The sequence below is a fragment of the Haemaphysalis longicornis genome, unplaced genomic scaffold (assembly GCF_048455015.1).
Source record: "Haemaphysalis longicornis isolate Haplotype H1 unplaced genomic scaffold, Haemaphysalis longicornis Haplotype H1 scaffold_7, whole genome shotgun sequence".
NCBI lineage: Eukaryota > Metazoa > Arthropoda > Arachnida > Ixodida > Ixodidae > Haemaphysalis > Haemaphysalis longicornis.
The window spans coordinates 15,655,089-15,667,742 of NW_027526422.1; the positions used below are offsets into that span (position 1 = coordinate 15,655,089).

The following is a 12,654-nucleotide window of genomic DNA, read 5'->3' on the forward strand; positions in this document are numbered from 1 at the left end:
GATAAAGAAACACGAAATTGGAGATACGAAAACCTTTCCCCGCCTAACAAATAACGCAACGCTCGTTTCCCAATAACACATCTCCTCCATGCTGCCTCGTTTGCACCCGTAACAAAATCATAACGAGGGAGAAGGAGCCCGTAACAACAAGGCACAGGCCGGGTGAAGGCGGCTCACTCGCTTCCGCTCCACCATGGCACGTTCCTCGCTTGGCGTGGCCCTGAGGGAGCCGTGCCGTATAGAAGAGTGCGAAATATGGGCTGCTTTTAGCAGGGCTCGCTCATAAACAGTGACTGCGGCACTGTGTAGCAGCAGCCTGCGTATCCCCCCCAGTGTATGTTGTCCGCGTTCCCACTGCTGCGGCTAGCACATGTCGGCTGCTGCGGCTAGCACATGTCGCCGCAGTTATAGCCGACCGAGGCCGGAAAGCCACCTCCGACGGGGAGCCTTACGCGGGAGCATAGACTTTATTAATGGCCCGCTGTTCCGCGGAGTTCGCGCCCCGCGTTCGAGGGATTAGGAGCACCGTCTTTCGATCGTTGCGCCTTCGCAGCCAAGAGCAGCGGGTGGCCCATTTCGCGCTCTCGAGCTGCGGCGTACGCTCGTTGCTTCTTCCCGTCCGGTTCTCTTCATCTCGTACAGTCTCGGGGCCCGCTGGGAATACCGAGGTATGCGCTATAAGCACGAGGTTATGAGTCTGAGCGAGAAGCGAATGTTCAGGGAAGGGCGCTGAACTTGCTCCGTTCGGCTGAATGCGGATAGGGTGTTTGATCAAAAGTTAGACGCAAAGGTGGAAAAGGAGAACTCGAAACCATGCGGGAGAACTTTTATCCTTCGTTGGACGAAATAGAAAATGTTAAAGGGAAAAACAACTGCACAAATTTGCAATTTTTTCGTGGATCCAGAGTAGGGTGCTACTATATGCAGAATTTATTTTAGAGAAAGGGTGGACATGTCTCATTTCATTATCAAACCACATGCCGTTTTGTTTCCTGCATTGGGCACCACTCTCTTCCATGACCGTCACGTATAAACCTTGATTAGCATATCATGGCCGAATTGGAAAAAAATGTTTTCCTTTTAATAGCGGGTACGTCTCCGGACGAGCTTCGTATACCCTGTCTGCGGCGTTCCGCATTGTAATTTGAGCATTGATTGCCCTTTTCAACATACTGAGCACAATTTTATAGTTATATTCAGGCCGAAAGAGAGCGATAACTCCGGCCTCAGCTGACCACAGGGATCCATGAATTGCTTAAATTTCGTTCTACGACGGCATCACTGGGGGAAAACCTTTCAACACGCGAGGTGCCACCAACTGCGCAGCAAAAAGGCCGCAATAAAATTTCAACTTCCTTTGATGTAGGATAGAATAAAAAATACCACCTTAACCTTTCTGGAAGTGAAGATGGAGGAAAAGGGATGGGGAGAGAAATATGATGGAATCACAAGTGGAACCCTTCGTCCAGGGCTCCAGAGGCTGCTGCTTCCGCCTTCGCCCGGCTTATTAGGTCCTTTGGATCTGTCAGTGATGATGATGCTGATGATTGGTGGCCCTCCCTTTGTATCACGGCGTCGGTTGTTAGCAACCAACTTGCCTGTTTCTTTCCACTTACTTGCCTTATTCTTAGCTAACCTAAAATATATGTCTTCCGCATCCCCCGTCACCCCTGTTTAAACTACCATCGCTTCCCCCTCCTTCCCCTTTTCCCGCCCTCTGCTGTTCTAAATTCTCACCAGTTTGCTTGATTACTCCCCCGACGTACCCATCCCTTTCCAACTTTTCGTCCACCACCGTTACAGTGGCCTCTTCGTCACCTCTACGGCCTTGAAGTTAATTGAGGCTCCCCCTCACCCCAAATCCCAAAGACTCCCCCAACGTCGTCTCCCCCTCGCCCTGCCGCGGTCGTATCTCTGTGCAGTCTCTGACAATCTGACAATATGGTCTATGGTTTCCCTATCTCTGCCGCAGCACACACATGTTTCATCCTGTTGCGTGTAGATACCCGTGCATGCCCGTGTTCTCAAACACCCTGCCCTTGCTTCAAAGAGCAATGCACTGCCTCGCGTATTGCCATAGAAACCTTCTTTCCTGATTTCTAGTTTCACTGTCCTCTAAGCCTCTAGGGTGTTTTTAGCTCCCATTCGCTGTGCCCAATTAGTCTTCTTTGCTGCCTTTACCTGATTTTTAACTGTTGCGTATACCCCACTTCCTCCTACCAACTTTCCATACTCTTTGGTGAGCTGTCTGGTCCTCCGTCTCCACCGCATCTCCATTCTCCTCATATACAGGTACTTAAACCCTCCAGAAGCCATTCCTCAAATTTTATCTTGCTTTGCGCTTTCCTTGCCTCAAAGGATGACCAGCCCATATCCCCGTGTACCGCTTCGTCCGTAGTCTTGCTGTGGGTCCCTACGGCCAGTCTGTCTACCACCCTCTGATTTACCTCGAGGTTCGCTTGAGTCTCTGCTTTCATTCACAGAACCGAATTTCTGAAATCAGTCCTGGTACCATGAGCCCTTTCGAGACTCCCCTTACCACCTCGTATTTCTCGTAGCCTCACAGTGCTCTATGCTTAACTATAGCCGCACAAAATTATATCATCATTATAGCCGCACAAAGTCACTATAAGTCACTACAAGTCACTACAAAGCCGCACAAAGCTATTAAGTCACTAAACAGCCCAACGCCACAGTGCGGACTCTGATGGCACATATTTCAGCTGCATTTTTTAGGTTGGAATAACGCCGCTTTTAATTCAGGCTGGAATTCGCGCGGGAAATGACAACGAGGAATCAAAACAAACGGGCAGCAAATTACGATAATTTTTTTTATTGTATGAACAAAGGGGACAGCTTTGCTTAGTTCGTCAGACTCGCGTTGGAATGGAACGTGCTGCTTACAGGTGACACTTTAGAACGACAGGGGTGGTGATGATCGAGGATCGTTGAGCGCGCGCAGTCCGAACAGCGCACGTACTCCTTTGTTTCGTTGGTGGGAAACACTTCGGCGGTATCCAAATAAAGCCACACCTCTTCTTTTTCACTTGACATCCGTCTTTCCTTTAGAGCCCCCATCACACCAAACACAAGCGGAAGCGCAAAAACCACCTTTCCTGCGCTCATTTGAATCCTTTCAAGGTTGCCATTGAGCAAACTGAGAGTTCCTCGGAAAAAATAATGCGGCATTGGTGTCACCGACACGCCTGTTGGCGCATTATTTTCCCAGTCGTCATTGTGGCGCGGCCCTTATTTTGCCGCCTCATGTGGTCCACAAAGGCGCGATCGTTACGGCAGCAGGCTCACGCCAGCTCGAGTGCGGAAAAGGGCACTCAATGAGCTCCGCCTTCGCCAGAGGTGGCGGCAGATGCGCGCTAGACTACGCATTTCCCCATACGGGCCACGTGTCGCATCCAGGGCGCCCCGATTATTTTCTCCCCGTGTGTGCTCTCCTCTTCCCGCGCCTTCCTTGCTCTCGGGGCATTGCCGCTGATGCTAATGCGCCGGTCATCTGCTACGAAATTGTCCTTCCCCGTGCCTGTGTGCGTGCAAGGAGAACTAGCATTCGAAAGTTCATCTTTAACACTTAGGGCCGTGGGGTCGTTTAGCAGGTTCGCGGGAGGCGGCTCTCGGCGTTTGAATTGGCTGGCGAGCAGGCATCGTTCCCAATCACTCTGACCTCCTGACCGTCCACTGGGGGGGCCTTCTTTGGGCGTGACGTGCGAGGAGTGTCAATTACCTATCCCTGCGTTTTGGGAATGCGGCGTTATTGAATATTTACAGAGGACTAATTTTTTAAACCTACCACCGAAGTTTAAAACTAAGGTATTGTAGTAACTAAAATGCCACGTTTTGACGGATATTCAGGAGCTAGGCAGGCATTGTTTGCTGCAGAAAACGTAAATTCCCGATGACTGAGCGAGGGAAAGGCTTAATAAAAAAAGAGGTCATAAGGCCCTGGGAAAAGTAGGTATGGAGCAAAGGGGTGCGATGGTATGGAGGGGAAGGTCACAGTTCATACGAAGAGCACAGTTCAAGCCTTTGGATCCTGTTTGCAAACTGCATTGACTATAAAATTATGACGATCAATAAACTTTACTGATCGAAGCCGACGTGCTAATATTAGGGAATCCGCCCGGTGGAAGGCGTCCGCAGTACAGAGTACAGAAGTGCCGAAAATTGCCAGCGCCCGAGTAAAATTGAGGAAACTAAGTACCAAAACTGGCCCTCTTTAGGAACTCTCTCCAAATTAGCTTTGGGTTAGTTATATGCGCCCCCAAAGAGCTCCGTCGTATTTTACAACTGACGTTGGGGGTTCAACATAGCGTTTAACGCTAAGGTGGCCAACTGTGCGAACGCTATCTCCAATTACCACTAACCACAACAGAGATTTAAAACTGTTGCAGTTGGGGAGAGCTTTCATTGATATACTTCCCTTTATTTGAAACATGAGTTTTGAAACCCATACTTCAAGATTTAAAGACGGCTCGGCGCGTATATATAGCTTTGGCCGAATGAAAAGTTTTTACTACTACTACTTTAAGACAAAGAAATGGGAAAAAATAATTATTGCAATAAGGAATTCTGAAATAATTACTCAGTTTTGTTTAGGTATTCTGTTATGACCGCAGTGTAACGCTATAAATAATATTACAGCTTAAAATAGAGTGCAACTGATAAATTTGCATTGCACCGTTGTATGATTACGTAATTGCTTCCCTCCGTAAAAATGAAATAAGTGTTGAATAGGAGAATGGTGGACGCAAAAAGATCTTTTTCCTGACTGGGGTGCCCCCGTACGCGCTATGTTGCGGTAGTTGCGTAGACACTATTAACTCATCTGAATTGCGCTTTACTTTAAACATTAAAACTTGCCTCCGTCCCGAATTTTCTGTGGTTCCAAATTCTCTCATCTTCAAATTACGCCCACAAAGTTGAATGCGCAAATTCAGACCACCCCCCTTCATTTTTTCGCGTGAAGGGCAGAATTTGAACTGCGCGACTGGTGCGAAGTTCCTCATATAATCTAAGCCAGAGGCAGTCCAGTTGTAGGAGCACGTGCTTCCTACGCGAACGATGCTGGCTAAACACGATTATGCAGATGAGTTGCAAATCGCTGCGCTGGTATATCCCTCCTCGCATATGCGCGGAATACGCCCCGGAAGGAGTGGGGGAGGGGGAGGGAGTGAGAAGGATTTGGAAATTGGAAGACGAACTTTCTTCACTACTCTGATTTCTTCGTGCTACGCAGCAGGAACCACAGCGCTCGATTCTGCAAACACCTGTTTTCTTTTTCTTTTACTTTTTGAAGGTTGGGGGAGGCCAAAACCATTCAGTGAAACAAAAAAAGAAAAGAAAAGACGCTAGTGTGGAACAATCCTTTTTTTGCAGAACGAGGGAATCAGAGATGAAATGGTGAGACCGCAGTGCGCACGAGGCGGCGAATCACCGAAATTCAAAATTACCAAAGGAGTCGTGCTTTTAAGTGTTTTCTTTTTGTTTTGGGGGGGTTGCCTTAAAGGTCATTTGGGAGTAAACAGATCGAGTTTTACGCTCAGGAGGCGTGGTTTGTGGTCTGGAGCGAGCCAGCGTGATTGACTGATAGATTTGATTGTGTTAATTGATTGATTGATTGTGATCAAAAGGGGAGAGAGAGAGAGAGAGAGAGAGAGAGAGAGAGAGAGAGAGAGAGAGAGAGAGAGAGAGAGAGAGAGAGAGAGAGAGAGAGAGAGAGAGAGAGAGAGAGAGAGAGAGAGAGGCAATCCCAAGCCCAGCTCAGCCCGGACTTGATGCCTGGGCTCGAGGACAAGAACCCATGTGGGCAAAGGGCAAATACTCGCCGGTGGATGAGGCGTGTTAAATATTTAGGAGAAGGAAAGGATTCACTCGAACACTGAGTATTGAAAGGCCAAAGTACAAAAAGCTTCACCCTTCAACGATGTAATTAGGTCTACAAAGAAAGCGTCCCATAAATCCGAAAGCCGTGACGTTCGCAGGCAATCTAGAAAACATTGCGAATCTCGCAAGTGCCGATAATCGCTCCACCGAATTCGCAAAGGAAGAACGCTCCGTGTAGTGCTGAGTTTAAGCATATTTAAAGGAGCCATGAAGAGAAAACACAAGTTTGGTTCATTCAAAAGATTGTCTCGTTAGAATCATACTGACACCACTTTTAACGTAAACTTCGCTCAAATAAGCTACATAATTAGGAAAAACGGGAATGGTCATGCGACCCACCAGCTCATTTCCCGCAACAGAACCTGTGATGTCACATGGGCTAAGCTCTGCGATTGGCGGAGGCTGGCAGAAGCAGACGCAAATTAGGTAGAGCTTACAAACTAGACGAACGAGCGATTTGCGCTTAAATTTAGGGCACATTCTTTACAAAGCAATAGGAATGATGGGACAAACAGTGGAAGTTACGAAAGCACATGTAAACATAGAAGTACTGATGCGTTCTGCTGTTCGTACTGCGCACAGCATGCTTTGGTTTAGCTGCACAGCACTATGGGGCTTGGGGTTGTCTCAGACGACACTGGCCGATTGACGCAAGCAACGGTGTCTTACGTGACCCCATTTGTCGAGCGAGCACTGTTTCAGGGAACGAATATTTTCTCCCAGAACAAAAACAAAACAGGTTTAAATGCGGGCAAAAACAAACCAAACGCTTGCCACGGTATGGTGGCGCCATCTAGGTTACGGAACGTAAAGAAACGCGGGTACAAACCAACACCGCTACAGGGTGGAGACAACCTTTGAACGGTCCCGTGCCGCCGCAATTGGGCCAACGGGCTCAACGCGTTATTCTTTTCGTTTCCCACAAGACCTAGCAACGCGAAACAGACAATATGATTCAAACTTCTTCAGTAAACCGCGTTGCGGCGATAATTTTAGCGCGGTTTTGACACAATGACTTGCTTCGGCGGCGAGCGAGCAACCGAACATGGAGGCGCCAGCGTTACGTGTCTCTACCCTGTACGGCGGATGCGTGAATGAAGGTACTCTAGGCTGCAGAGCGGTCGGTTCCCGTGATGTCACTTGGGACCACGAAAACGCACGATTGAGCGGGAAAATCAAAATTTTAACCTAAATTGTTTAATTTCTCAGTGAATAAAGCACCGTTTGTATCCGGACAAGCGCTGGGGGCACTATAAAACACGAAATCTTTCGAATAAAACCAACTTGCATTTTCTCTTCATGGCTCCTTTAAGTCATTTCTGAGTGAACCCTTCTAACAAGTGCTAATAGCGCATATCCCGTGCCCGTTAGTCAGCGGCTGAGCATTCACTCGTATCCTCCCAAAAGTGCCCTGCACGCAGCGTGCCTGAAAGAGTAATCTCAGCCAGCGGCGTAACCCTGAAGCACGGGATGTGACAGCTGGCCCGCCGTCGGCGTATGCAACATTTTTAATGCCACCGTCGGGGAGCAAGGGCTGTCGGAGGTTTCTGCAGCGCCGGACCCCTGTGTCGGTCGTGGGCGCCGGTTGTTGGCCGGAATAAGCGCAAGCGCCGTTTCACGCTGAATTGAAAAGGCTTACTGGTGCTCTGCAAGAGAGTTTGTCATACCGAAATTTCAAAACTCTGATTAATTGATTCTAGGGTCTACCGCGCCGACGCAACGCAGGCGATGAGGCGCACAGTAGTGGAGGACTTCGTATTAATTTTGACTACCTGGGTATCTTTAACGGGCACTGAAATGTCGTACACACGGGGGTTCTTGCTTTTCGCCTCCATCACAACAGCGTCCACCGCGGCCGGGAATCGAACCCGCCATTTCGTGCTTAGCAGCGCAACACCTTAGCCACTGAGCCACCGCGGAGGGTAAATTTCAAAACTCTACGGGTATTATGTCGCGCCGGTGTGCATACTGGAAAATGTTATCAGTTTTTAAGCACTGCTGTATTTAGGTTATCCTCTTGAATCGACAGCTCACAGTAGGTTATTATGGGAGGTCCTTTCGTAGGAGGTACTTTGTCTCGAAGAGTGAATGCCGCCGGTCACGGCGCATGCGCTAGTGAGCGTGTTTTTTTTTTAAACAAAGTGAAGTTCGACATACCGAAACGGTGCCCCTCTGCTCCTGAAGCGGGAGTCATAACCACTTGCCCGCGAGACACCTTAAAATAGCGGGCGTGGTTTAGAGTTCTGGGGCCTTCTTTCGGTCCTATGTGGGAGAGTGAGCGAATGAAATTATACTATGACACATGACGCAGAAGTTGAACAGAAATGGTGAAGCCGCTTAGTAGTATATACCTCGACTCTCAGCCGCTCGTGGTCGATCCCACGTATGCTACGTGTGGACACATGACATACTCTGACGCTAGGCTTTATCGCGTAAGCATTCTTCCTCAGAATACCATCTCTGTACTTCCGTAACGTGCGAAAAGATGCACTATGTCGGTAAATGCGGGCCACATGTATTACTTAATAAAATAGCCGTTGCTTAATAAGAGGCCCTACGCACTATAGTCGACGACCTTCCGTGCCAGAATAGTACGCAAATGTGTGTGTGATCAGATTACACCGAGAAATCTGACACTTTCCATCCAGAGGTTTCTACATAATGCTTTTTTTTTTCAATTTTAAAACTACAATTTCAGGACATACTATATAAAATATAGTCTTTGGAGGTCCGTTGCAATGGCACCGTGGAACCTTAATGGTTGGCGATGGACGTCGCAACACCTTGAGGTAATCGTCTTTTGATTATTTTAATCATCTGTAGCCCGCTGTAAGAAGGTAAGAGAAAACCAAGTTGTACTCCAACCTATTTTTCTAGACCACGCTTACGCATGCGCGGTATAAATTTTTCCATTTTTCAAATCCCGCGCTAGAGGTCAAAACTAAGTCTCACCTACGATCGATAAAACTCCATACTGAATGTCCCGTGAGTGGTTTCAGCACGGTTGCCGACCGTAAGGACGACGAGTGAGCAGCCGGAGTCAGTACAAGCGGAACACACGGGTTCTGATGAGTTTGTTCCTGTTCGATCACAATAAACCTCGTAACGAACTACGTGCCAAGTGGCCCCTCGCCGTGTGGGCCGTCGTTCAAACCCGGCAAGCGCATTGGCAGCAGGAAAGGAGGAGGAGCAGGAGGCCAACGCACTCATTACTAATTAATCCTCTCGTCGCATTCTGTGCCCCAAAGCAGCCCTGGGTTATCATTAGAAAGGCCACGGCTCCGCCGGAAGCCGAGCCCCAGATACTCTTGCCATGCAAGCCATAGCCCGTTGTCGCGAGGGCGACGACGGCCGAAGCTTGGCCGTTTCGATGATAATGTGCGTAATCCGCCTCATACGTGACCAAAAAACGCTGGTCATAAAAACTCCGTTTTTTAGCACGGCCAGCTGGCGTATTGTGTGAAAAATAAAATAAAATCAAAGCCAGCTTGCACAACGGTGCAAGCCTGATGTCACAACCGAGCTGCGTTCATCTCAGTAAGGTAAACTCGACGAGCGCCCTTTAAGTGGCTGAGAATAATTTACCCTGTGTATGTACGTACCGTAAAAACCCGCGTATAATACGAGGTGTAATTTGGGGACAGCAAAAAGAAAAGTTTTCATCCGCATATAATGCGAGGTAAAGACCACAGAAAACATTTATTTGCACTGCAGTTACCGCTCAGTCATTGTCAGTTTTCGCTGGCACTGTCTCCCGACGTCCGTTCAGTCATCGTAAGGTTCGCTGCCGCTGTCTCCTGAAGTCGCCTTGTCGGAAATGTCTTTCCACAGAAAGTGGTCCTCAGTGCGATAAAGGGCGTTCGAGATGCCGCATTTCTTAAAACAGCGACTGACGAGCTCCTCTGGGATGCCACAAAGCACCGCTGGAGAAACCCGCGTCAGCCATTCGGTAGCTACCACTCACGGGTGTCCTGACTTCATCAACTCTTGGTAGCAGGACGTGATGCAGTCTTTGAAAGGCTTGTTGATGCAAACGTCTAGCGGTTGCAGCTGCTGGGATGTCATTCCTCCTGGCAAAACAATGAGTTCGGGGCGGGGTTCGCGGAACAACTTCCTCACGGAATCGGCCAGGTGGCAGCGAAAGGCGTCTAACACGAGCACTGACGGGAATCCCCAACAGTGCTCCAGGCCGCCGACACCAAACAGACTTTATCCAGTCAAGCACCAGTTGCTTTCTCCACCCACGAATGCTGCCCTCGGTAACGCCGAACTACCGTCCTGCGGCGCAATTTATGATGGTCTCGGCACATAAAATAAGTTTTCTTTTAATTGCAGCCGAATACTGTTTTCGTGCACCCGGCATCGTGATAGACTTGCGGTCTCGGAACGTGCCGAGATCCTTCGCGTTGTCAAAACAATCGAAATGGCGCCGGCTGAGAGAAGCAGCAGCCAGCTAACGCCACCGCAAGATGGCGCACCCTCCGCTGAAACCGAAAGTGCAAATTTTCGGCTGAAAACTTCGGGATTCACATATACTACGAGGCACAAATTTTACATAGTAAAATTTGGAAAAAAAAACTCGTATTATACGCGGGTTTTTACGGTATATGGCGCTCGTCAGCACCAAAGCCGGTCGCAGACGAGGCAGCTGGGCCCGAAATCGATGTCCAGGAACTCTCGCTGAAAGCGGCCGTTCGCGCCTCCCAGGGATCGACGGGGCTGGGGTCGTTTTGCCGGCGACGCTTTTTGCTCAAGCGCCCACTTGCAAGCACCTCGGCTCGTTGTCCGCGATTGCATTCTCGCCTGGCAGCGCGGCGCGCCTCCTCATAAGCCGCCTATGCTTTTGGTGTGCGGCTCTTCTTTGGTCGCTCCTTCCCCCGTGTGCGCGGCGTAGAGTCGGAGAGAGTAGGGCAGCAGCCACCGCCACAACGGTTCCGAGTTTAGCACGTGCTATAACCGGAGGGAACCGGCTTCAACGAATGAAGGTGACGTTACCTGGACAAGCTCGTGGAGATCTGGTCACTTTGGAAGCCTTGGAGGTCCCTGAGATTTGCTCCGTGACCAGTCCACAGCTAGACAGCGCGTCTGCAAACATCCTGCAAACATGAAGGACTGAATGAATGAATTAATGAATGAATGAAACCACACCAAAACATGGCACAGCTCCATGCCTGTTTTGGTGTGTGTTTATTTGCAATAATCTTTGTTATAGGACCTTGGGAAGTTGTTCGTAAGATTTCTCAACATACGGACTATGTTGTTACGCTGATGCATCGACGTATAAAGAGATAAATATTTGAATACTTCAAGACAGTAGACGAACACATATGAGAGTGCGCCATTACACAAGCACACACACGGGCACGCACCCAGTCACGCACGCACGCCGGTACACACTCGTACAGTCGTCCACTCCTAATTGTTTACTCGTCGGCGGCTTGGTTGTGGAGACACACGTAATCACTGGAGGTTTGTGCAAATAGACGTTTAGAGGTTTTCTTCTCCCCGGGTCCTCCCTCACACCATTTACGGTTTGCCATCGGCGTACACCGAGGATGACTGCACGGGAGAAGTCGAGGCGCCAATTAGAGGGCCGAGGGCGTAATTGGCCGTGCCGTGTCGCCGATTCGCACCGGTCACCCGCCTGCCTCATTAGGCGCCGCTGGACGAGCTCCCGTTGACCGCTTAAGCGGGAACTGCCCGATAGCGTTCTATCGAGCCACCTGATGGTACTGATCGTGACTTACTCGTGTATCAAGGCTGTAGGCAACAGATGACTTTCATATTTGTATTCGTGCGCTCCCGTCATTGTTATAGTTCAGTTATAGGTATCGTTGCAAAGTTTATGATTGAATCGGATAATACTTTGTGAATGCGTTACAAAAAGGATATTTTGGAGGCTTTTCTTTATTTGTCACTACTTTAATGTCATAAGAGGAAAATGCTTGATTAGCCTGAAAAAAATGTTTGTTTCTTGCAACGTGGTATCCTTCTTACATACCTCTGTCCTCCAGCTCGCTGGAACCTTCAGGTGGCGTTTGCCACTTTGTAGGCACGCGGACCTCAATTGTATGTATTCTTAACACTATGAAGTTATCTCGCGGACGTGAAAAAATGTACAACATTATGTCTTAACCTATTTCCCCGCGTACGCTAATTAGGACTTTTGTATTGAAATTCAGCTACCGCCATTTTTATTTGAGCCTTCAGCGGACGAAATGAGCCTAGTGCGAGTCATAAATTCTAAATCCCTTTGCGGCCGCCACACCAGCTGTCTCAATGAATTCAGGAACGCCACTTACCTTTACACTGCAGTTAAATGATAGCGGAATGCTTTGTTTTTGAAGATAAACCGACTCAATGGCCCCTTAGCTTGTGGCGACACCGTATTTACGAGCAGCTTTTGTTTACATGTGAGTGCGCGCACCAACGCTGCGCACACTAGCGACGAGCCGCGTATGCGCCGCAGTAAGAACAAGTCACGTGAGTTCGTGTCAAGCTCGGTATGCAAAGAGCGTCGTTGGCCGTGAAAGCATATTGGTTTGAGACACCGCCGAGTTAGGTGCCCATTCATGATACCTTTATCAAATATCGTCGCTGCGTACGACACAGCGGCGTACAACGACATGAGATTTAGGTAGCATGAACGGGAGTCCAACGCGGCGATGTCCCAAACCAACATGCTTGCACGGCCAACGACGCTATTTCCATACCGAGGTTGACACGAACTCCCGTGACTTGTTCCTATTGCGCATA

General features: G+C 49.0%; 1 long non-coding RNA gene across 3 annotated transcripts in view; it reads right to left on the minus strand.

Moving 5' to 3' along the window:
* LOC144147127 (uncharacterized) overlaps window positions 1-12,654 on the minus strand; it is a 442,884-nt gene that overhangs the window by 88,066 nt on the left and 342,164 nt on the right. For all 3 annotated transcript variants that reach the window (XR_013317829.1, XR_013317828.1, XR_013317827.1), the window contains one exon: window positions 10,894-10,994. This is a non-coding gene — a long non-coding RNA (uncharacterized LOC144147127). The remainder of the gene's footprint in view (window positions 1-10,893; window positions 10,995-12,654) is intronic.